The sequence below is a fragment of the Apodemus sylvaticus genome, chromosome 5, assembly GCF_947179515.1.
Source record: "Apodemus sylvaticus chromosome 5, mApoSyl1.1, whole genome shotgun sequence".
In the NCBI taxonomy this organism is placed as follows: domain Eukaryota; kingdom Metazoa; phylum Chordata; class Mammalia; order Rodentia; family Muridae; genus Apodemus; species Apodemus sylvaticus.
In genome coordinates, this window is record NC_067476.1 from 28,444,973 (window position 1) to 28,470,129 (window position 25,157).

Consider the following 25,157-nt stretch of genomic DNA (forward strand, 5'->3'; position numbering starts at 1 on the left):
GTATGAAGTTTTTTCCCTTCATAGCTGTTGCTGATTTCAAAAACAAAGGAAAATCCGCAACCTTAAAAAGAAAGCTTGATTCTGCTGGCTTGATTCTGCACATGAAGAACAGTGTTAAGTGCAAGGCAGACCTCCACGCCATACATTCCTTGAGCAGCCTAAACAGAGAAGGGCATCTGAAGATTATTCCCCCAGTTCTACTTATCTACACGTTGCTAGGTAAATTTTAAAATATTCATCAAAAGTGCATTTGGATATTTACTGGCAGAGGAACTGCAGCCTAGGCTCTTGGATATTTCATTGTCACCATCTCAGAAACCTCACCTGCCTGGCAGATTGCTTTGCTTCGAGTGAGGAAAAAAATAGTGCTATCTATTTTAAGCATCGTGATCCTTAATTTCTTAATCTTCTGTTCTTGAGCTCTATAAGAAATCCATTCAAGGCTGTACATATGCATTAAGAAGCATACAAAAGTCACCCTTTCCTGTCTCCTCAAAATATTAGTCTTTTTATTCTGTATTTAAAAGGCTTTTAAACCAGTTCTCTGAGCCAACTTTCTAATGCACACACCATAGAACAAAAGGATCTATTTTTTCTGTTTGCAGTAATGGTACAATATGTGGTACAGTCATTTACCCACTACCGTCTTAGAGTCATGGATGGGACTGAAGGGTATGTCCCTTCAAAATCCTAGTCCCTATGGCTATGAACTCAAGATGAATGCACAAAGTGAGCTCATGGTGCAATGCTACCATCTATGAACAAGAAGATAGGCCCTCACCAAACAGAAAGTCTGTGCACATCTTCATCTTGGAGGCTGGGTCACCTGAAGGTATAAGAAGTGAGGCTCTATTATTTATAAGCAAACTAGATTGTGGTACTTGGTTTTAACTAGTGGAAGGAACAAAGAACAAGAATTCTCTGTTCTGTGGTAAGGCCAGTTCTAAAACTCTGGGCTAAGAATGCAGTATTTACATAATCGTCCTTCCACTTCTCATCAGGGGCCACCTGATAGTCTCTCTCACCTGCTTTCTTCAAACATTGGTGTGATCGATTGGAGATGTGTTTTCAAACCAGAGCCCTGGCCTTACCTCCTAGGAGTGACTATTAAACAGGTTTGGAGCAGAGCTCTGTGTCTGGAATTACACCAAGTCTCCATGTGATGCTGATGAAGTTGTTGACTTCTTTGATGCGCACAGGGTGGATCCTTCCTTGCTTTGTCCACTTGCTTCATGATCGTTGGCTGTTTTTAAAATAGACAGTAATACCTGGAGGCCAGCCAGTGGTGAATAAAATTAAAAGGGGACATAAGGACATGAGCAAAGATTTCTCTGGTCCCCTGTTTTATTGGCTATGCTCTTTCCTATGCACAGGTCTTTTCTTAGCTTCACTTGAACTGTACTCACAACTCTCTGGCTGGTTCTGGGAGCATCAGCATTCAAACATTCTTCATGGAGACATGGTTCTCTGTTCCACCACCTATTCCAGCTTTGAAAATAAATCCAGGGGACTACGGACTACAAACAATTTGGAGGAAAGTCAAGATGTGTGGACCAAATTCCAGTGTGAAACTGTATAAGAAAGGCCTTTCTTCCTTTCTTTCCTCCAGCTTGATAGGAAACTGGTCACCTCCAGGAACACTGAGGTTATATCTCCAGGACTGTGTTGTCGCATAGGGGGATAAGATGTTTAGATAGTGATGCCAATGCAAATCCAGTGGGCTGAGTTAAGAAAGAAAGAAAGAAAGAAAGAAAAGAAAGAAAGAAAGAAAGAGAAAGAAAGAAAGAAAGAGAAAGAAAAGAAAGAAAGAAAGAAAGGAAGGAAGGAAGGAAGGAAGGAAGGAAGGAAGGAAGGAAGGGAAGGAAGGAAGGAAGGAAGGAAGGAAGGAAAGAAAGAAAGAAAGAAAGAAAGAAAGAAAGAAAGAAAGAAAGAAAGAAAGAAAGAAAGAAAGAAAGAAAGACCAAAGGCGTTAGGCATTTCCAAATCGTCCATTGTGCAGACTTCTGTCTCCCCATCATCCCTACCAAGATGCAGAAGGTAAAGCAGAAGCAGCAAGAGCAACTCCCCAGATAATCCAGTGCTTGGGGGAGGGGCCAAATGCGAAGCACATGAGAATGCAATGAAAGGGCTGAAAAGAACAGGCTGACTGGGTCCTAATCACAGCTCCTTTACACACCCTTGTTCATTTCAGCTCCATTGTCTTCTTAAGCTCTTAAGCACACAAGGGAGGAGAAAGGATTGAACTAAGGGGCTTTCTGCAAGTCTGACATCAAAATAAGCTTCAGACCTGAGTCTTTTACCAACTGCAACCCTAGTCCAACCTCATTGGAAGTTCACCTCCATCCTGCAGAATTCTAGAAACCATTAAATGAGAACAAGTTTAATATTGATGCTTAGAAAACTAATAAATGAAAGTAAGCACCTAGAAATGATAGATGATTATAAATTTGTACAGTCATCTTAAGAATGATGGTGTTTTGCTGTCCTCTTCATTATTAATGAACAAGACAGGCACATTTAAAGCCAACGATGGTAAGTAGCAAGAAGATAAATATTTCACATTTACATTCAAGACCTTTTCTCTATAAGAAAAACTTTATCTTAAAAATATCTCATGTTATTTATTTAATTACTTCACTGTATACTGTTCTTTCCTACCTGAAGTTCTAAGGGGAAAAGAGCTTGCCCCCTGCTTTGTAATTGAAACTCAGGGTCATTCTTTATTCTGCACTAAATGATTATCATAAAGCATTTTTCTTTGTCCCTCACAGATTTTAATACTCCAACCAGGCCACTACTCATATTTTAGTGATCATTTGCTCCAACTCCAAAAGTGTGAGAATGCACAGGACTAAGGCAAACAATGATACCTTTCGGCTATGCCCATTCTAATCATCCCTCATCTCATCCGTGTTACTCTCCAGTTCTCAAGAAATAGCATCAGGACACTTGGGGGAAATCCCATCACCACCAACTCAGACATTCCCATTGCGATGCACCAAACACAACCAGCATATGCTACATGTTGACTAGCTGGTTGAAATGTTTCACGGCCTGCTTGGTTTATGACAAAATGCTCATTTATATGAAACAGAAACTTGTTGCTTACAGTTCTAGAAGCTGGGCTGTTGACGATCAAGGAGCCAGCAAATGCAGTGCCTGGTCAGGATACCTTCCATGTCCCATAGCTGGCGGCTTTGTGCTGCCTTCTCACAAGGCAGATGTGGAAATGAAGCCCCCTTGGGCCTCTGTCATTGGAGAGCTGAGTCTATTAGCATTCACTAGAGCAACCCCACTCTTTAAACAGCTCCAAAGAAGAGAATGTGATGGCTTGTATATAAATTAACCTCCAGCATAAAAAAATGCTTTAACATTTCTCATTTGATTCCATCAATCCAGCTATTGGCCCATTTTGTAGATTAAGATAAGTTCATTTCATTGCTTTACAGAGAACCTCAGAGCCACAAAAGAGAAATGAGAATTCTTATGACTTTCTGAGTACAGACTCTATTATGATAAGTCAAAGCAAGGTACACAGGGTGCCAGACGATGACAGCTCTCAGTCACAGTCTTGGGTTGCCACCTGTAGCTTTGTGACCTTGGGAAAGACAACGCCCCTAAATCTCTGCCATTAAAAACAGGGCTGCCTTTCCAGGTCCTTGGATGGTTAGATAAAACATTGAGGTTACCCATTGTTGTTCTGATGCCTGTCATAACCGTGCAGAGGGAGATGCTGTATAATAAAAGAGTACAGTGCAACCTGCTCTTAAAAATAGGAACAATAATCCAGAAAAGTTAACCCATGTGCTTAGGAAGACATAACAAAATGTGTCTCTTTGAGTTGGAGAGATGCTCAGTGCTTGCTATGGGGGCAAAAGGATGTGAGTTCAAATCCCGCGTACCCACACAAAAGCCAAGCATGGTTACATGTGCCTGTGATCCCAGAACTGGAAGGTGGAGACAGGTAAATCTTGGGTGATCCCTGGCCACCCAGCCTAGCTTAACCAGTGAGACTATCTCAAAGCATATGGAGTAAAGCCACAGAGAAAGGCACGCAGCATTGTTCTCTGGCCTCCACAACAGATGTATGTATGTCCTGCTCACCCTAAACACACACACACACACACACACACACACACACTTGTCACTTGATATTAGCAGCACTGATCCTTGTAATGATTGGATCTTTATTTCAAGGATCTTATAGAAGCAGGCCTTCCTCAGACAAGTTTAGAAAATGGTTCTTCTCCACCTTTGCCATCTGAGACCTACATAAAGAAGCTTCCTGTTTTGCTTTACTACTGAACAGTGACAGTTTCCATGGGTATTTTATGGACCTCAGTAGCTTGATGTTCTAAGAAGGCTGACAAAACAACGGTCCTGTAGTTATCCTTCCCACATTTCAGTGACCTGACCTGAGAAACAGACATCATTGTTTGCCAACGGAACCACTCCATGCCCTTGACAGTCTGTGTTCTCGGTTTCCTTCCTTCCTTGCTGCCCAGACCCTCAGAAAATGGGATTCCTCCAAGAAGGGCTTGCACGGAATCCAATTCAAAGACACATAATTGGCAGTTTTGTCATCTTTCAAAGGCCTTTTCAACAGCCATGATGCCGCTGTCAGATTTGCTTTGATTCTCCCAAAGCATTGCCTCACCTCCCAAACTGTTGCTAGGATATAGTGGGTATCACAACTCCTGAATACACAGGCAGAAAAAAGATTTTCCTCCTCCTTATAAATACCATTCCCATTCTTGCTCTGTTTCTCCTCGAGACTGATCTGAGGACAAAGAATGGGGCTACCAGAAAGAAATATTTAAAAAAAAAATTTTTTTTTCAAGAAAACCAGAGGAACCAATGCCTGACAGGGAATGGAGATGGGAGAAACCCTGTGAGAAAAACCTCTTGCTGGGAACAGTAACTAGGTGACTGCTCTGTGGCTACAGTATGGAACCAGAAAGGATGATTATGCACCACAGTCAGGGATGGGTATTTACAACAAACTAACCAGACACAAAATTGCCCCTTCCTTCCCTATGTAAAGTCAGTAGGTCAGAAATAACCCCAGACTATACTAAACAGTGTGACGCCTCATTAGTATCTAACTCTGATATCTGGAAAAGGTGACATATTTAAGAGTTAACCAGTGGAGTACTTTTGAGTTTTATCCGTACATCTCTGTTATTATGCACTTTAAAAAGTGGAGGCCAATTCCCTTTTCTTTAAGTGTGGATCGTATCCGTGATTCACTTGCAGCCAGTAGAACGGCAGGTGACATAATACTGGCTGGAGACCAAGGAACATCTCCCTTCTCATCTCCTTTGCTCTTCCACTATGGAAGGAAGCAGACCAGAAAGACATCCCAACAGGCAGACTTATGGAGAATCTTGCAAGGGAGAGGACTGAGGCTCCAAACAATAGCCAAGTGGGGATCTGGCCCATGGCTACATAAGACACTTTATAAGGTGATTCTCATGACACCCAAAGCTTCAGACATCAATTTGACACTTTATAAGGTGATTCTCATGACACCCAAAGCTTCAGACATCGATTTAACTACAGCCTCACGAAAGACCCTCCCTACAACTAATGAAACTATAGGATAATGAATGCATGTTGTTCTGAGACACTCAGTATTGAGTCTGTTGTTTTGAAGAAGTAGATACCTAACATATACTTTGATCCAATAACATATTAGTTCGGTTTATTGTTCATAAATCTACCAAATAAATTAGGGCTGGAACTAGATAGAGTTAAATGGTAGAAAGGAGAGGAGCCTGATATTTTAAATGTTCTCTTATAATTAACTCATGTTGACAGAGAAGGCAAACCAAAATGGGGCACAGTGGGAATTCTTATGGCACCAAATCCAGCAGCGTCCAGCAGGAAATTGGAAGACCCAGGACTTCTGTCTTCTCCCTGTCACCTGGCTCACAACTCTCAGTCACACAAGCCTACTTCTGCTTTCAAGAGATGAAAGATGTCTAATTGAACGAGGCAACAAGCATGGGAAACTGCGCATGTACTAAATGGTAGCAAGAGAAAGAACACTCACAGTCAAGGAAGTCTCCCCATACAACTACCCTAAGACTTACAGTTGAAATAGTCGCATTTCATGAAGATTATCATGTGCCACATACCACAAGGCTTGGCAATTACACAAGTCAATGTGACTACATCTAGGTCTCACAGCAATAGTTCTTAAAGCTGACACCAGATGACCCGCAGAAAATACAAATCACACACCCCCATCCGAGAACTTCTGGAATTAGAATCTGTGTGAGTGAGACTTAGTGCTACACATGAGAAATACTAACCTTCTCACACTCAGGAAGTCAAAGTCTGAAGGTGTTGGATTGGTAGTTTGGGTTCCATTACTCCCTCACTGGCCTCAGATTCCCCACTTACAGAGCAGGCTTAAATGCAATTCCACAAGATGAAGAAATGATGAGTTAAAGAGTACCCATTCATCAGAAGAAATGTACCACATAAGACAAAATGTGCAGGTACTTTGATTCTGAACATACTTGATTTTAGTCCTCTTTAAGTAGTGCAGATGTTTGCTTTCATTTGGGAAACACACACACACACACACACACACATTTTGAAGCTGCTCATTATCTATTTACTACCATGGAAAACCACAGAATGAGATGACTTCCAAAGATATTCTGGAAATAGATTTTAAGATAAGAGCAGTTTTGTTGTTTGATTGGCTGACTGGTTGGTGGGTGGGTGGTTGGGTGGGTGGGTGGTTGGGTTGGTTGATTGGTTGGGTGGTTGGTTGGTTGGTTGGTTGGTTGGTTGACAGGTTAGTTGTCTGGTTGTTTGTCTGGTTGGTTGGCTGGCTGGTTGATTGGTTGGTTGGCTGGTTGGCTGGTTGGCTGGTTGGCTGGTTGGTTGGTTGGTTGGTTGGTTGGTTGGTTGGTTGGCTGGCTGGCTGGCTGGCTGGTTGGTTCATTGGTTAGTTAGCTGGTTGGTTGGTTGACTGACTGGTTAGTTGGCTGGTTGTTTGTCTGGTTGTCTGGTTGGTTGGTTGGTTGGTTGGTTGGTTGGTTGGTTGGTTGGCTGGGTGGCTGGCTGGTTAGTTGGTTAGCTGGCTGGCTGGCTACCTGGTTATTTTGGTAAGATGCATAGTTTGTAGGAAAAATCTGGGATCCATGTCCATGGTTTGCTGTATCTTGGCCTTCATGGTCATCATCTTGAAAACTAGAGTAATATTCTGACAACATTTCACTCTTATCACAGAAGCTCATATGCAAATCATAGGCAAGAAGCCACTAATAGCAGCAAGTAGATGTTTCCAAAAGCATTCCCAGTTTATAACTATTCATAGCAGACACACACAGGAAGGAAGTACACTAATATGTTGATTATGGCTATTGCTGGATGTTAGGCTCTCTTGCAATTCAACACTTTTCTTTTTATAGTTTTATGGTGTTTCCACTTGTTTTTTCCATAATGGTCATGTAATATGCTTAATCAGAAAATAATATGTTAGGATTTCTTTTTAAACAAACAGGAAAAGGGGTTGGAGGGAAGTGCCAGATCCCAAATCCAGCTGGATCTGAGCAAGCTGCGCTGTAGAGTGTAAGGATGATCATCAATACATGACGTATTTGCAAGCCAGAGACACTGCTAGAGGTGAGACCTGAGATAGAGAGGGATCAAATAGATGTTTTTCCTGTCTTCTGTCATTCATATTTCTTGCTTATACATCTCTGACTGAACACATTGGACCAGGCACAGTCTGAAAAGGGCCAGGAATCAGTCTAAGGACAAACTGGGAAGTGATCGGTATTTATTGGCCAGAACTTTCCCAGACTTTCAGGGTTTAGAAGAAGGGAGAGAGAGAGAGAGAGAGAGAGAGAGAGAGAGAGAGAGAGAGAGAGAGAGAGAGAGAGAGAAGTGCCACTGTAACAGGGGGCTGGTGGTTGTCTAAGGAATTGCTTGCTGAGCTTGTTCCCTGGCAAGAACTAGGAAAGACAGAAGACCAATCTGTGATGAAAGGGAAAGTAACAGCTTTATACATACAGGATGGGAGAAGCCTGAATCTAGAAATCTGGTAAGCAGATGCTGGCTTGGATATTTTATAAGGCTCCTGGGTCTCACCCCCCAGACTCTCCCTGGTCTAGATATCTGACCACTTGCCCTCCCACCATTTTCCGCATAATGTTTTTTGGAAACAAAAAGCAGCTTTCTTCAGAAGCCTGCTCTCACATTCCTTGTTTGCCTCTGCCCCTCTATCTCTGCTTCACCTGATAAGGAAAAGAGAATGGATTTAAAACATAGTACCCAGCTAGATTGCATAAGCTCTTGTTGTTATTGTTTGCTTGTTTTATGGAGAGGCCATAAATCCTCAGAACCAGAAGTGGGATGAAATAGTTTACTATTTCACAAAATAAGCATTATGGGACTCAGGGGACATTTATACACAGGGTTAGATATCCAGACCTTGTTTTTCTTTTCTTTGTCTTTTCTTTTTTTTTTAACCAGTTATGAATGTCTACCGTTTGTGCGTGGGGCCCTACAATTTATCTGCAAGAGGCAGAAGATATGTAAGTAAGGCCAAACTGTTTAAGTTAGTCATTACTTCCTTTACCTTCTTTGCATATTACATAATCAGGCAGAATCCCGAAACACAGCATATCTATTATAACTGCAAAAATAATATACTTTTTAAATGGCAATTTAAAACCCTGCTAGCTGGGAATGGTTATTCAAAGTCTGGGGGGGGGGGGGAAGGAGGATTTTTCTCTGTCACCTGCTCCTATGCTACATTTTCAGAAACATCAGACTGTGGTAAGTTCTAGAATCTACATGATCATCTGTGCGAGCTACCTGGGTCCCAGTTTTGATTCTCTTTATTTGTGTTCCCCATTCATTTACTAGAATATATAAAACTGCAGCCATTGCTAAAAGCCAGTCCATAAATACAATAAAAATTTCATTAAAATATTTAAAACCCAGAACAGCAGCAATAACATCAAAACGAAATGCTAGCAGCCTGCAATAGGAACTCTCAAGGGGCCCTTCTACCATGCAGCCCTGTTGAAAGAGGCAGCATTTCGCACTTTGTCCTAAAAGCTATTAGGCCTGGCCTCCAGAAGACCAGACCACATGAGCCAAGCTTGACAAAGTCTTAAACTGTCCAAAGAAAATGTCTAAAAGACACTAGGTCTCTCCTTTGTATTCTTTTTTCTGTAATCTATACTTAGATATACAATAGATAATGGGAGAATGCATTACCTCATAGAACTGAGCAAACTTTGAACTCTGAACCTCTGAAAGCTCAGAAAGGGTAGGGAGCAGCTGCAAACCCCAAGAACATGGTGGCAGCTTAGCCATAACAGACAGAGTCTCCTCTATACACCACCCTCTAACCACACTGTTCAACAGGAATTAAGTGCCTAATATAAGCCAGACATAATTGTGTTTCTCAAACTGAACTCAGGAAGCCAACCAATATTAAAGGGTTCCTTGCACAGAACATAGTTTGGGGAACAAGGAATCCTGAGGGTAGACTAAGAGAGTCCACGGGCCCTAAGAATGGAAATTAAATTTCGAGAATTTTGTCTATAAGAGTCTCCCCACCTGAGCCCTTTTCCAGACAATTTTAGAATCTTCTGAAATCTCTTTAATAGGGCCAGAATTCCAAAGCTGGCAAGAAAAACTTCAAACAGCCAACACACCTGGGGTAGGTAATAATGCTAATTTGCTTTTGTACAAGGCCTAAATAGTGCTTTCCTGAGACTCGTTTCTCTGAGACGGCGGACTGACTGGCCATAAGGGAGAGATTTAGCACAAGGTGCTGTATACCTGAGGAGGAGTTGTCCTGTGGAGGAAAGGAAAAAATCAGCCAGAAACGATGTCTGAAATAACTCTTCCATGGTTCATCTCAGGAAAGAACTTGGGTGGTTTTACCATTACATCCATCCCCTGTACACAAATGCATCATGGTTGCTATGTCAGGACATCATTCTACTTTGGCTTAGGGCTTTGCTCCACTTGCCTGGAAGAAACAGATTTCAGAGTCTGGAATGATGCGCTCATGATTGCAGCAGGCTGGGAAAGACTCACAGCAATGTGAAACACGGGAGCTGTGCAGGGAAGGGGTCACATTCTGAAGAGGACAGACAAGCACACACTCCCTTAGGTCCCTTGTTTGTTTCAAAAGTCCTGCTTTGTTTTGGAATTGGTGATCTCGTTGCACTCACTAGTCACACTGCTGTAATGTTGTTTTCCCCATAACCACCAAGTATCCTTTACGTCCAATAGGCAGCCTTGAAATGTCAATGCTACGACTGGATTTTTACTGTAATAGTTTTACCTCTTTGAGAATTTTATAATGCAAACATTGTGTTTAAAATTCAAAAATCATTTTCAGCCCTTACTCCCCCTGGATCCGCCCAATATTCACCAACAACTTCATGCCCTTGAGTCTGGTCAATGGTTGACTATGCTCCAGTCGATAACCTCACACCCAACTATGTGTTGGTGCAGCTTTAAGAGACTAAGCACAGTTACATGAGTTGCCCAGGGTTACCAAGCGGAAGTTGAGCTCAGATCTGCTTTCAACTTGAAACCACAGGGATTGTGAAAACAACTCTTTCAGAATATAAACCTACCTGTATTTCAGTATACTCAAAAGTGGTAACTGCTAACATCACAGAGTCCTCAAGGGAGTACAGCGAATAGCCATGGTACTGTGCCTCATGTTCTGCCCCACCCCCTTGCTCCTTCATTACTTCTTGTTACCCCTTGATATTTTCTCTTTCCTTTCTTGGTGCTGGTGCTTCACCCCTTGTACACATGGCTGACTAGCCTCAAACACAACTGGTTTATTCTGGCAAAACCACTTCAAAAATGTTTCTCAATCAGTTTTTCTCATCTGAACCCCAGAAAAACAAGGAATATTTCTCTGATTCTTCTAAGAATAGACCAGGTTATTATAAGTAGCATAGAAGAAATAATGGTTTTGTTATTCATAAATGACATCTAATCCAAGAGTTGTAATGCATCAAGCTTGCATGAGATAATATGCTACTTGAATTAAAAAATAAGAAAGAGAGAGGAATACATTAAAGAATAAAACCAAATAGTAATTCATCAACTTTTTTGACATTTATACAACTATGCTATTGGTTTTTTCTATAAATATTATTTTCTTATCTTTAAAAACCCATATTGATAATTAGATAAAAGTATCTTTATAACCATAGCTAAACAATAAAGTCATTCTGGTAACTACCTAAGCCTGTCTCCTTTATTCAATCAGAAAAAGAAAAAGGTGGAAGAAGAATTAAAAGGAGAATACTTTGTCTGCTTCAAAATGATTCCTTCCAGGCTCAGGGATCCCTAAGGAAGAGGAAGCTGAGTGTAAGAGTCAGAGAGGATGGAGGACATGAGGAAACAAGGCCTTCTAAACACGGCAAGACTGTCACGGACATGAACTCACAGAGACTGGGAGCAGCTCACGGTCTGCACAAGGTCTGCACCAGATGGGGTCCTAGAGCTAAAAGAGGACATACATTCCCATCCCTAACCCAGAAGCTGTCTCCACTTGATAACTACTTGCAAATGAAAGTTTGTTTTTTCCAAGGGAGATTCACTGGGGAAACAAACTACTCTTAAGGTACCCATATCCAGTAGTCGATGGCCAAAAGAAACCAAACTCAAGGGCACCTTTGAGGGTTCCTTGGCTCTTTTGGTTTGCTTGCTTGATTTTTATTTTTATCTGTTTTTGTTGCTTTGTTTTCTTTTTTAACCTAACAGGATCTGATATTATGATTTCCAGTTTTGTATTTTTATGGGATTCTTGTGTGTGCAAATGTGTGTGTTATTGTGTCTCCATGTGTTTCTTCTGATTTTTCATTGGCACATTTCCTTCTAATTTTTTTGTTTTGTCCTATGCCAATTGGCTTGATTTTGTTTTATCTTATTGTATTTTATTTTACCATTATCCCTTAGACATCTCTTTGTTTTCTAAGAAGAAGCAGAGAGAAAGGCTGGATCCTGATGAGAAGGGAGGTGCGATGAATTCAGAGGAGTAGGGAAAGGTAATGTCATAATTAAACTATATTGCATGAAAAAGTCTATCTTTAATAAAATACAATTTTTGAAAAAAATTAAATAAAACACAGAACATTGGAACTTCAAGAACAAACCATAAGGAACCTTAATCAGGACATTAGGGTAGGTAAGAACTCACCGAACAGTACCAATACCTGGTTTCACAAAAGCAAGGGTTTCAGCCCTATCTAATAGCATCCTGAGTCATCAAAATGTACTTGAAATGACAAGGTATGTTTAAACAAGCTTAAATCACAATTTTTTTAAGATTCACCGCATTACATTAAGGAAGACCCCCAAAGTCAGCTCCATCTGCTTCTCTGGAAAGTATACAAGAAGTTGGAGACATGACCCAACGTTTAAGAGCATTCACTGCTCTTGTAAAAGACTCAAGCTCAAATTCTAGCACCTATGTGGCAACCACCAGTAACTTCAGCTATAGGATATTCAACATCATCTTCTGGCCTCTGGGGGCACTGCATACCTATTGTGCACATACACACATGCACTTATGCACATAGGATTAAAAAAAATAACAAAATCTGTGTTATATGCAATGCATTTAAAGTTCCTTGGCCACAGGAAATGAGTAGTGTTTTCCTAGACAAAAATCCAGTTCCACAGTAAACAAATCCATCAAGTGGCAAGAATAAAACTTCCTAAGCAAAGAAAGAAACCTTCTACAATCGCAGATTTGCAGATCCAGCTCATCCATCTTTGATGACATGGGTCATTTACTTGATTCTGACTGTTAATTCAAATTCTAAACTTCTGTCTCCACAGGGGTGTGTTTCCTGCTTATGTTTGAATCTCATTATATAATCATCTCCATAAAGTGATTCCTCCTTGTTGTGAAAATAACCAAGGTCCACTTAGTGTAATTATAGCAAGATAGTTATTGTTTGCTTCTTAACCATGCTCAAGAACCCTGCCTCAATCAGTCCATTTTATTACTAAAAGATTATACATATTTTGGGTTGGTGAGAGAGCATGATGGCCAAAAGCAGTTGCTACTCTAGCAGAGGACCCAGCCAGGTCTAGTTCCTAGCATCTACAAGGCAAGCTTATCTACCTGCAACTCCAGTTTGAGGGTATTCTATGACCTCTTCTGGTCTCCACAGGCACCAGGCATGATATAAGAGAGTATAAGTTTTGCAGGCAAAACTCACATAAAATAATGTTTACAAAGAAAAATATAAATATATATTTAGAAAAAAAAAGAAACAAGAAAAGTCAATAAGGAAAGACAAACTGACATTCCCTTCCTATCTACAACTGTCTCTGCAATAACTAACTAGAAGGGACCAAAAAAAAAAAAAAAAAAAAAAAAAAAAAAACGTGAAAATGGATGTTCTTCAGCAATGGTAACAACCTAATGCCAGACAGCTGCATATAATTTTCTCATTATTTTTTAACAGTTTTCTTTGTTAAAATATTTGAAACATTGTTTCACTCCTAATGCCAAGTATCCAGAAATAATTTAAGTTCACTTTATAGCCCAATGTCTCCAAGGCCAAAGAACTGGGGCCTTTTTGAAGTCTCCACATTAACAGGGTACACATGTGCAAATGAGGAAAGCCAGCTTGACAGCTTGGAAGTGTGTTGGCCTGGAGCTCACTCCCACAATGGTTGAAAAATCCAACTTGATTAACTTTCATAGCCTATAAAATGCTTTGAGTTCCTCCAAGCAAGATGCTATATTAATACAGAGTCCTATTATTGGCACTGGAATTTACTAACAGTTTAGTTACTTCATCTTGTCTTGGGACAAGAACTTTTGTTCTGGCTTGCACAAATCCACCTGTAAGGCTGTAGTTACATTGTATCCAACAATTCCAATAGGTGTGAGCTCTCAGGCAATAAAGAAAGTAAAGAGATTCTCACTAGCATGAAAGTGTTAAATGTGTATGCTATGGCACTCGACCCCAATGACCTACAATTAGCCCAACAAGCCACGCCCAGGTTCCACCCCATGTTACTGTTTCTTTCAGGTAGCAACTTTGGCAAGTCATTATAACTATATCTACTGCAAAAACAAATGCACCCAAGAGAATACTCATACTTTCTCAGTTTGTTTTCTCAGTAATTTAGCTGAACTCCCATGTCTAAATTATTGGATATTGTGAATTTCTTACATTTAATATTAGCTATCAAAATCCATAATTTATTTGCCAATGAAGCAAGAAATATTTACTTGTACCTCATAATAGTTAAAAAGAAAAAGAAAACTTCACACATGTGCAGTTCTGCAGGCAAGGAATATGGAATGCCAAACATATCCAAAGGATGGGGAACTTAACTAAAAAGAATTCAAGCACATGCACACTTAGACATGATTAATAACACAGAGCTGAGGGTTGCTTCTCATTGAACGAATTAAATCAGACATCATATTAATTACAAGTAAATGTCCCAGCAGGAGGCTAGAGGAACAAGAGAAATTGAGAAATGGATCATCAAAGTCAAATTGAGACTAAATTGGTGGTCCAGGTTCATTAGGAACACCTGGAGAGCTTTAAAAAGATGCTGGTGCTGGGGTCTAACCCCAGACTGATTCGATTAGAGTCTCAGGAAGTGGAGGCCAGGCATAGTACTTTAAAGACTCCCAGGGAAATTCAAAAGTACAGCAGGAGCAGAAAACCAATGGGTGGGGCAACCTACGGGCAGGACTGAAAGAACTACCAGACACTAGCTTGTGACCTTGGGTCAGTGAGCCAACCCAAAGTACAGTCAGGAGGTTCTGATAAAAGAGTTTGGAGAAAAGAACCAGTCCAAATACGCAGGCCATAAACTCTAGAACCACAGTGTAATTGGTTATGCCTTTCAGGGATTTAGCCATTTTGGGCTAATCTCTTTACAGTCCTTAGAGATTTTTAATATTTAATTTTTTAATCTTGAAATATTCATTGCACTTTGAGAAGCTTTCCTCATCTACACTAAATCTCTCATGGTTTAGCCATTCCACATACGAATCTGAAGCCTTCTTAAAATTCAACGCTCAGAAAACCTTCATCCATAGGACACGGTCTCCTTAGGCCAGGGGAGCCCTCTTTCCTTCAGCCTCGGTGCTGGCCAAGGCCTGGAAGCAGCCAGGGGCCTTCCTGCTTTCTATGCAGGTCACATTACTACATGCAGATGAGGCCTTTTAGTCAACAACGCTGCTAAATTTAGGTGGATTTTTTTTGGTCTGGTTTTGTTTTCATTTGTTTGGTTTTTATAAACTGAATAGCAATTCTATGCATGTACATGTTTTAACTGTACGGACTTCATATCCATCCCTGTTCTATTTCAGTGTATTTGTTTTGGCCCGCTCTCCAGCCTCCTTCCTTGAAAGTTAATTATGTTTGATTAACATGATCTGAATGTGTCTGTTTCCAAGTGCCAAAGTGAAGTGTTCATTAGCCCTTCGGTGTGATGCACAAATTACTCCACCAAACAGCAAGAAACCAATTTGGACCCTTGGGAACAATTTAACTCAATTCCAAGATGCTTCTGCGCCACTTCCCTGGTATTCCTCCTACCTAAACAATTTACATGAAGGAAAGGCAGCATGAAATTGATGATCTAAACAAAGAAGAAAGGCAGCCTTGAGCCCAGACTTTTCTATCTTTGCACGAGCCTGGATCACTCCACAGAGACTTTACTTCTGTTGGAAAAGTCCATTGCAAGAGACAACATTCATCTCCAATCTCTTCCTGGCCCTTTGTTCTGCACCACCATAAACTGATTTATTTCATTCCAAGATCAGAAGCTATAACCTATTTTCCATTAGAAGCACCTTTGCAATTGAACCGAGCGGAAGGTAATCATATTTAGAAAATGGAAGAGGAAGGCAGAGTCTCCAATTATTCTTCTTCTCCAAAGAGCAACCTTCACCTTTACCTGGACTTAACTATGGCTAGGGTTCAATTTGCTGCTTGTAAGTCAGAAATGATACTGACCCAGTTCCTTCAGCACAACTCATAAGAAGCTGTTGAAGTACTGTCCAATATAACATGACCCGTAAGTGCTTTGTGCTCGGTAAGTGGCCAGGACAGCCACTCATTTCTAAAGTTTAGGTACCATTTGCATCTTAATTACAACTAGGAAAATCCCTTGCGTTTATAAAAGTGTCAATTTTCACTTGCCAGGTTCTCTTAAATAAATTAGAAAACCCATTGAGAGTTAGCTCGTTTTGCTGTTGATAATCCATTTGAAACACAAAGACCCCATGGGATATCTTGGAGCTCAGAGACAAACACTAGTGTGGCTAACACACTGAAGGCTGGATCCGTCCAGGTGTGAACATGTCTAAGCATGGATGTATTTGTCAACACACAGTTGGGATCAATATTTAATCTGAGATGTCACTTGCTCACCTCTCTGCGCAGTGACTGCTCGAGACAGAGAAAGGTAACTCTGGACAGTCAAACACTGAAGACAAAAGCCTGCTTCAGATTCCAAGAGGAATTGTGATGGCAGAACTGAAGAGTCGCGTGGGACCAGGCACTTCACACTCACATTCTGCCGATTCTAAAAGTGTTCAGCATGCTTAATTTTCCCCCATTGCTGATATTAATAATGATAGCACTTAGCATTTCTAAAACACTTTTCGTCTTCAAAGCACTATATGAACATTACCTAATTAACTAACATTAACTAATTATAATTAAGCTTGCCCTGGGCTTAGAAATCAGGAGAATTTGAAGAAGGGAGGGGAAAGGGAAGACAGGAAGAAAAAAAAAAGAAACACTTTCTAGACAGACAGGTTCCCCAAGTTTCAGACTGAATTTTTATTCAAATTATCACAGATTTTTTAAACAGTCCTTGAGATAACCTAATAGGCCTCCCCTGCTTCCCAATGGTTAAATATTGATGAGAATGATGGTAAATGGTCTCCAAAAAAAGAAAATTATCATTTTTATACCAATCTGAATTAATACAAGAATTTAAATGTCACTTAAAAGCATTTCTCTGAAGCAACATGCTCTAACCCATTGAGCCAAAAAAATGTCTTCCCTTAGAACACCTTCCTCAGTGTGCACACACACTCACACACAGACACACACTCACACTCACATACACACACACAGACACACACATTCACACACACACACTCATACACACTCACACACACACACACACACACACACACACAACCATGTAGGCAAAGACACATAGACACACCCTGCTCAGTGGAGTCAGAATCCCTGCTCCTACGTTCTAAATGCAATGACCTCAGTGTCCTAATTCTTGAAGCCTGTTCCAGACATTTTAACATATCAATTGAGTTTCTTTTTTTTTTTATTATTTTTCAGTAATATATCTCAGGATCAAATAAAACAACCTGTTCCCATCATTACCAGACAGAAAAGCTATATAATCAAATGAGTCTATTTGGATGCATACATTCTGCACTCTTCCCTAAATTTATACTTGACGCAAGGCAGGTAGGGCAACAGGGCTTGAGGTCACTTAGAAGTTCTCTGGTGTTTTCATTCTCGAAACATCTAGATCAAGTACGCAACCGCCACGCTCGACTGGAAGCCAAGCTATGGCTTTGTTCTAGTCAGAACTTGCCGAGGCTCTGTCCTCAGGCTTAGTGTGCTATGAGTTCCGTGTTACAGAGAAGTTTAACATTCCTGATTTGCTCCTCTTCAACGGTCAGCGCTTAACAGGATGGATGTGAAAAGTATGGCAAAAAAAAAAAAATGGCATAATTGAACTTGGTTTGGGTTTTCGTTTTATTTCACACTGCCTGCTCGCAGTAGTAAAATCATTTCCAGTGGTAAAGCTGACCTGTAGAATGTGGCAGAGAAATCATTATAACATGCCTGAATCCTCACAGGCTTGCTTGCCGTAAAGGCCTCCTCTGTGCTTGAAATGGATGCAGTCTTCACCTCTCAGTGAGTCTCGGGAAGGAATAGATAAACCTCAGCTAACAGTGGTTACGTTCAGAAGCCTCTCACTAATCAACTAAGATAAGGACGCATATTACTTATCTCTGCTGAACTGGAATTTTTTATTGTGCTCCTTCCATTGCAATATAACAAGAGCCTGCAGGCCCCACTCTCCTCCGGTCACCTCCACCTTCTCTCCACCCACAAAGCTCCCAAGAAGGCATGCCTCGCTTTTCTCCTCTGAAGCCTGAATTGTGTGCCAGAGATCACAGAAGACTGGGCTTGAATGGGAGCTAGAATGACTATCAACATACCCCATAAGAGACCGCAGCAGTCGCATGTCACTGCCGGAGGTTTGGTTTCTTAGAATCATTAGGCTTATACTTCACAGACTTACAACCATGCTTGAGTTCTGTGCTTTCTTAAGAGGACTTAGGTATTTTTGTTGTTGTTGTTGTGGTGGTGGTGGTGGTGGTGGTGGTGGTGGTGGTGGTGGTGGTGTGTGTGTGTGTGTGTATGTGTGTGTGTTTCTGTGTGTATCTGTGTCTCTGTGTATAACTGTGTGAGTGTGTGTGTGTGTGTTTCTGTGTGTATCCCTGTCTCTGTGTATGTATCTGTGACTGTGTGAGTGTGTGTGTGTGTGTGTGTGTGTGTGTGTGTGAGAGAGAGAGAGAGAGAGAGAGAGAGAGAGAGAGAGAGAGAGAGAGCGAGAGAGAGAGAGAGATGGTTTTATCAGCAGAGTTAATTCAAGGTTTGGAAAGTGTCCAATATCAAAGAAAGCTGTGGATTATAAAGAACTCAGCACACCAGGTTCTAAGGAGAAGCCCTTGGGCATCCCCAACCCCAGCCATCACAACATAGCTCTTCAAGAAATGTGAGTCAAATAAAAAGAACCACAAAAAAAAGAAAGAAACAAAGAAACAAAGAAAGAAGTGAAAAGAAAAGAAAAACAAAAGAGAACATGTTTTTGAAGAAAGATATTTAAAATCCCCTCTCTATAAGGCTAATGACATGTACCATTTTTATTTGATGGCTTGAGGCAAAGTCACCTAACAGTGCTTAAGGCTCACAGGACTGTGTCTTTCTTTTCCAGTTGCTCCCAGGGAAGTCCCGTGACACCTTATGGCGTCTTATGGAAACTTGGTTGCCAGTGTGTACAGATTTGGGAAACCTTGCTCTGTTCCTCTAAGCTTTCAGAGAGATTTACCCCACAGGATGAAATTTCATTTCTGAACCCTGCCTATTTTTGCCTTACAAAATTTTAGTTTCCAGTGATAGAAAAATCAGCCCAAACAACAGGCAACTTTCCACAATGAGATTATCCTCAAGTACTCTTAAAAAAAAAAAAAGGAAAAGAAAAAAGAAAAAAAAGGAAATATACTAAACACCATGAGCACTGAGCTTAACAAAATATGACAAATGACACAGATTTGTATGTGACGATAGTACAATCACAACATAGATATTTGGAAACCCAGACTCCCTGTGCATGGGTAGGTTCAAACCCCAGCCTAATTGCATGGTATTTTTTTATTATTTAAATTCATTGACTAAACACTGAAGGTTCCTGCAGAAAACCCAGGAAGCTGTGACAGGCAGGATCCCCACACTCCTGCCTTTGATCTCTTCTGCTCCAGAGAGGATGAAGACTTTAATTAGAAGTTGAGTTTTGAATAACTTTTTCCTCACAAAGGTAAAATAACTTCAAAAGCTGAAACCTGTCATCTTTCAGATCAAGCTTGTTTACGTGGGGGTTTTGAAGCAAGGAAGGATCCTTCACAAGACGGAGGGGGTGGGAGGACAAATTAAGGACTTTGATTCTTTTAGATTTCAGAATGTCTGAACATACGAAAGCCATTCTCCAGAGCTGTGCCTTCCTGCCAGAGACTCCATCCCGTAAACCTCCCCTAACCTACAACGTTCATCAAAGCCGGGGTCAGAAGCCAACCCAAGAAGTTACGGGCAGAAGAAGGGAAACTGAGGACATGAGTAGTGAGTAAGCCAAAACAGTCTCTGAAGTGACTCTCACATGCTGTATTTTATTTGTGTGTCCCAAGAGAAGTGGTATTTAAAAATAAACTCTACATCTTTAAACTGAGATTTTTTCCTAGATTAATAGTGTAAGGAATCCAGGACTAGACTGAAAGGATCATTACAAAACAGCAAGAAGGAAAAAAAAAAGCTTAGGAATTTTTATATCTCCATATATATTCTCAATGTTTGTCTGGCAAATGCAAATATATGAAACAAAAATGGTTAGCAAATGAACCAACAATTTGCTACATTTGAAGAAATCTGTCTTTACACTGAATGTATCCATTGGCAAAAATCTGATTTTTCTTCTAAAGGAACTATCATTGGTAAAACTAACATGGTGATTCCAACATGATCAATAATAATAACAGGGGTTTTCTGGTCTTAAGAAATATTTAAAGGGTGCAAAAAAAACCCAAACAAACAAAGCAAAATATTAAAAAAAAAAAAAAGCCAAAAGAGTGTAAAAATACAAACCTTCCCATGTCCCCTCACCGAAAGTCCAAGGAGCAATATAACTATAGACTAAGGTTCTAAACCAAGCCAGAATCAGCTTTCGTGAAGAAAACAAATTGCCCAGATAGGTTTTTCTTTGCTTCTTACCCATGTTGCTTGCAAGAGTAAGAAGATTCCCAAAGAGCTAAGAAACTCATAATTTCTTTACTGTTTCCTCAACCTCACTGTTCAACAAACCTGCCACATAAATATCCCGCTGGGAGCTGGAAATAGGTAGTTCTTTGTCTCCCCAATCCCTTTCTAAGAAACAAAAATAAGATCTTCTTGATTTACCAATCTTGATAGTATTAACAAATCTACCATTTTCTTTCAATGGGAAACTTATTTCCAAAGTACATCTTGTAGGACTAGCAGCCTTTCTCTGAAGGATTGCCTACTTTGGGGGCTTACTATAGTAGCTATCCTTCCTGATAACAAGCATATTCAAGAGATGCCCATCTGGTTCACTGGGTATTTCCTTATCTACTGTGTCCCCAGCAACTTGGTATACAGACTGTAACATGAGTGTCCTAAGAATCTTCACTATTGGATCACACTTCATCTCTGTCCCCAGAGTAGATGGCTCTGAACTACTTGCCCCGATTTTATCCTGCCCCTGAAACATCTTAAGAACACTATTTTAAAACTCTACTCAATGCTTTTGGAAGTACTGGTGTCAGAGACAATAATGTGGAATGACAAGATCAGGAAGGTGCCTATTTGGAGTCCAGTGTTCTTCTGGACCCAGACCTCCTACTAACTTCCCAGAGCTACAGACAGTGAGTTGCCATCCATTTTATTTCAGAATATTCATGCATAAAATAAAGAGGTCTAGCTGATTGAGAGTACCAAAGACCATACTTGATGCTCTGATCAGTGACCTGTAGAGCAAGTGGGTAGACATGTTCTTGATGGTGTTTAGATCTTCCTTGGCACCTGTTAGTTTTTTCAGAGGTTACTCATATTTTTGAATACCTAGATAAGTCACAGATGCCGTTTTAACTGGTGTCCTAGCAGACTGAACATCTTACTCCAACAGATGGTGAAGGTTTGCTCAAAGAGAATCATACTATTTAGTGTATGCTTCATTTACAAACTCAAATTGTTTGATCCTGAGACGTTAGAACTTTTTGTCACCTAATACATTTTTCACTGAAGTTTTGTGCTTGGATTAATTGTTTGTTTAATAGCAAATATGATCATTAGAATCATGTCATAGATCTTAGGAAAGGATTAGTTATCAGTCAGGGTATCATTTTCAGAGCACTCTCAACTATCTCTCTTAGTTACTATTATCTTACTTAGTTACTATTCTTGTAAAGAGACACCAAGACAAAGGCAACTTATAAAAGAAAGAATTTATTGGGGCTTGCTTACAGTTTCAGACAGTGAGCCTATGACCATTATGGTGGGGAGCACGTTATCACGCAGGCAGGTATGGAGTCTGAGCACCAGCTGAGAATGTACACCCTTACCTTGAAGCAGAGGAAGAAGGGACTAGTTGGGAATAGTATGGTGTCTTAGTTGGGGTTTCTACTGCTGTGAAGAGACACCATGACTAAGGTATCTCTGATAAAGGAAAAATATTTATTTGGTGCTGGCGTACAGTTTCAGAGATTTAATCCATTATCACCATAGTGAAAAGTTTGGTGGCATACAGACATTTGTGGTGCTGATGAAGGAGCTGCGAGTTCTACATCTTGATCCATAGGCAGCAAAATGATGCACACTAAGGCTATCTTGAGCATATGAGAGCTCAAAGCCTGCTTCCACAATAACTCACTTCCTCCAACAAGATTACTCTTGCTCTAACTAGGCCACACCAGTTAACAGTGCTACTTCCTATGGGCCAGGCATTCACACACATTAGTCTACAGGGCCATTCCTAGTGAAACCACCACACATGGGTTTCTGAAACCTCTAAGCTCATCTTCAGCAGCATAACTCCTCCAAGAGCATAATCTCCTATGTGGTGGTTTGAATATGCTTGGCCCATAGGGATTGGTAGGAGGTATGGCCCATAGGGATTGGTAGGACGTATGGCCTTGTTGGAGGAAATGCATCACTATGGGGGTGAGCTTTGATGCTCCACCCAGTACCAGAATCAGTTTTCTCCTGGCTTTAGTCAGATCAAGATGCAGAACTCTCAGTTCCTCCTGGCCCATGGCTGCCTGGAACCTGCCATGCTCCTGCCTGGATAACAATGAACCTCTAAGCCAGCTCCAATTAAATGTTGTCCTTTATAAGAGTTGCTTCGGTCATGGTATCTCTTCACAGCAATGGAAACCCTAACTAAGACATCCTAATTCTATCCAAACACTTCCACCAACTGGAATCCAAGCATTCAAGATATTTTGGGTTGTTTTTATTCAAGCCATCACATCATTCTGTCACTGCCCCTCAAACACCACATCACTGCTTGTCACCCATCACACCACGAGCCTTCACGCACTTCCCATTACCACTTACCCACTCCATCACTATCCCTCACCCATCTCACTACTACCCCCAGTCACCTCTCATTACTCTCAATCACCACTACTCAACCCATCCATTATCTCTTACCATGGCCTGACCAGCACTTCTCTCTGTTTAGTATAAACTTGTTTATTCATAGTCATGCATTTCCTCGACCTATGTATTCTTTTTATTAGCTCTCTGATCCTCAGAGTGGAGTGGAATTTTGTGAGATGAAGAATTTTACTTGCTTTATTTACCTCTCTGTGATCAATGATGATGAAAACAACTAGCACATTTGCAGGTGCTCAATATTACAAACTGACTTAATTTATCTTAGGCTAGTATATGGACTTTTACAAGGTATTAACAATTATACCATTAAATAGTCCAAAATGTGCATTCACATACATTTTCTCTCAAAGTAGAAAATGTCAAAAGGAAAGGAGAACGTTATACATGAAAACCAGAGTCTTCCAGACCCTTGTCAGTCGCGTGATATGGCTCGAAGACCAGCAACATAAAGTTGTTGTCAAAAAGTCAACATTGTCAAAAGTGTCTGCTCTCAGTCCTTGCCCAGAATTTGCTGAATCAGAATCACTATTTATCATGATGCAAAAGTGTTCAAACATACTGCAGCTTTTAGAGGCTCTAGGAGCTACTACAAGAACCTACACAGGAAGACAGTATTTGGTTGAAAACACCAAACTGCTTTCCTTACCACAGTAGCCACAGGACAGTGCAAGGAGAGAGAGCAGGTGCTAGCAATTTCTTCATATCCCTCGTGTTGCAATGAAACTCCAAGACTGCCTTACCCAACTTCTAGGAACACTCTTATCTTGCTCAGTGATGCTTAAAATTTCTTTAACAAGCAAGAAAAATCATTTTATTTCCCAACCAGAAAAAATTTTAAATATAAAGTAAAATTTATTTAAAAAGATAATGTATAGACAGAAACTTAATCATACTAAGGTAAAATCCAGCAACAAGAATCAGCTTTCTGCAAGTTTTCCCAGAAAGGGAGAAGGTGAGAGAAGAGGGAGAGATTCAGTGTTTTTTAAGTCATTCACTAGGGAGATAAATATGACAGAAAAGGGGGTGTAGGAATGAGAAAATAGGATTTAAGGTCCTAACAGTGTTTGTAAGGAGAATTCTTTGTCCTTTGACTCAAAAATATTCTTGTTCACATAAATTTACAAAACTTTAAAAATTCTGACTTTGTAGAATACAGTGCTTCATTCTCACAATTTTGGTAATCCCAGTACTGTCCAATATCGACAAATAATTTACAGCCCACTGCACTCCATCCTAGCATGGGAAGACACAGCCCGGGAGGCAGGTTGAGAACAAGAACTAGATCATTGCCTTTTGGAGAAATCAGGATAATGAAAGCGCTTTTTCTGGGAACTCAACCTGCTACCAGCTGATAGTCATCGTGAGAGGTACTTTTCTATAAATCACTGTAATTTAAAAGCCAAATGCTTTAAAACTCCTTTTGCCAGATCAAATCAAACCGGCTCTGCGTTGGTAGAAGGCCCAGATGTGAGCTTCCTAGCAAACATCAATTACTATCTAATCCATCACTTGTAATGACTGAATGTGCTCAGTGCCTTTCCCAGAGTCAGTGTCATGGAAACAAATAACAGCGCCTAGGTAGGAATGGAATAAAAAAGAAAAACCTGTACTAGTCACTGTCTGTGAGGCATGAATTGAGCATGTATAAGCACATGCTCAGTTTGGCCTGTTAATCTCAAGCCGTATCATCTCTTGAGCTATTCTGAGCCTTGGCTGTAAGCAGCCGAAGTTGTTGCTATGGCAAAGTGTCAATTTCTATATGAGCTCCTAGGACACTTATCTGGTAATAACCAAAACTGTCCAAGCAGCATTGTGTCTGCTACCACGCGCGTTAACCTCAGTGACGGCCACTTGCTTATTCCTCCACAGGACAAGTGTTGGTTTATTTGTGTCCATCACATAATAGAATGCTTTCAACAGACAAAAGCACCGTGAGTCTATAAAATGTGAATAAGCTTACATCAACATTAAATCATACCATATGCCAGCTGAAAAAAAAAACAACAACAACAAAGTATTGTCACGGCAGACTTCCTAGTCTGTTGCCACCCTAGTGTGTCATATGTGACTTCATTTTCTATTTGGGCAAGCTTATTGAACCATGATGAAGTCTTTTAAGGAGGTGGGCAAGAATCAGCACATCGT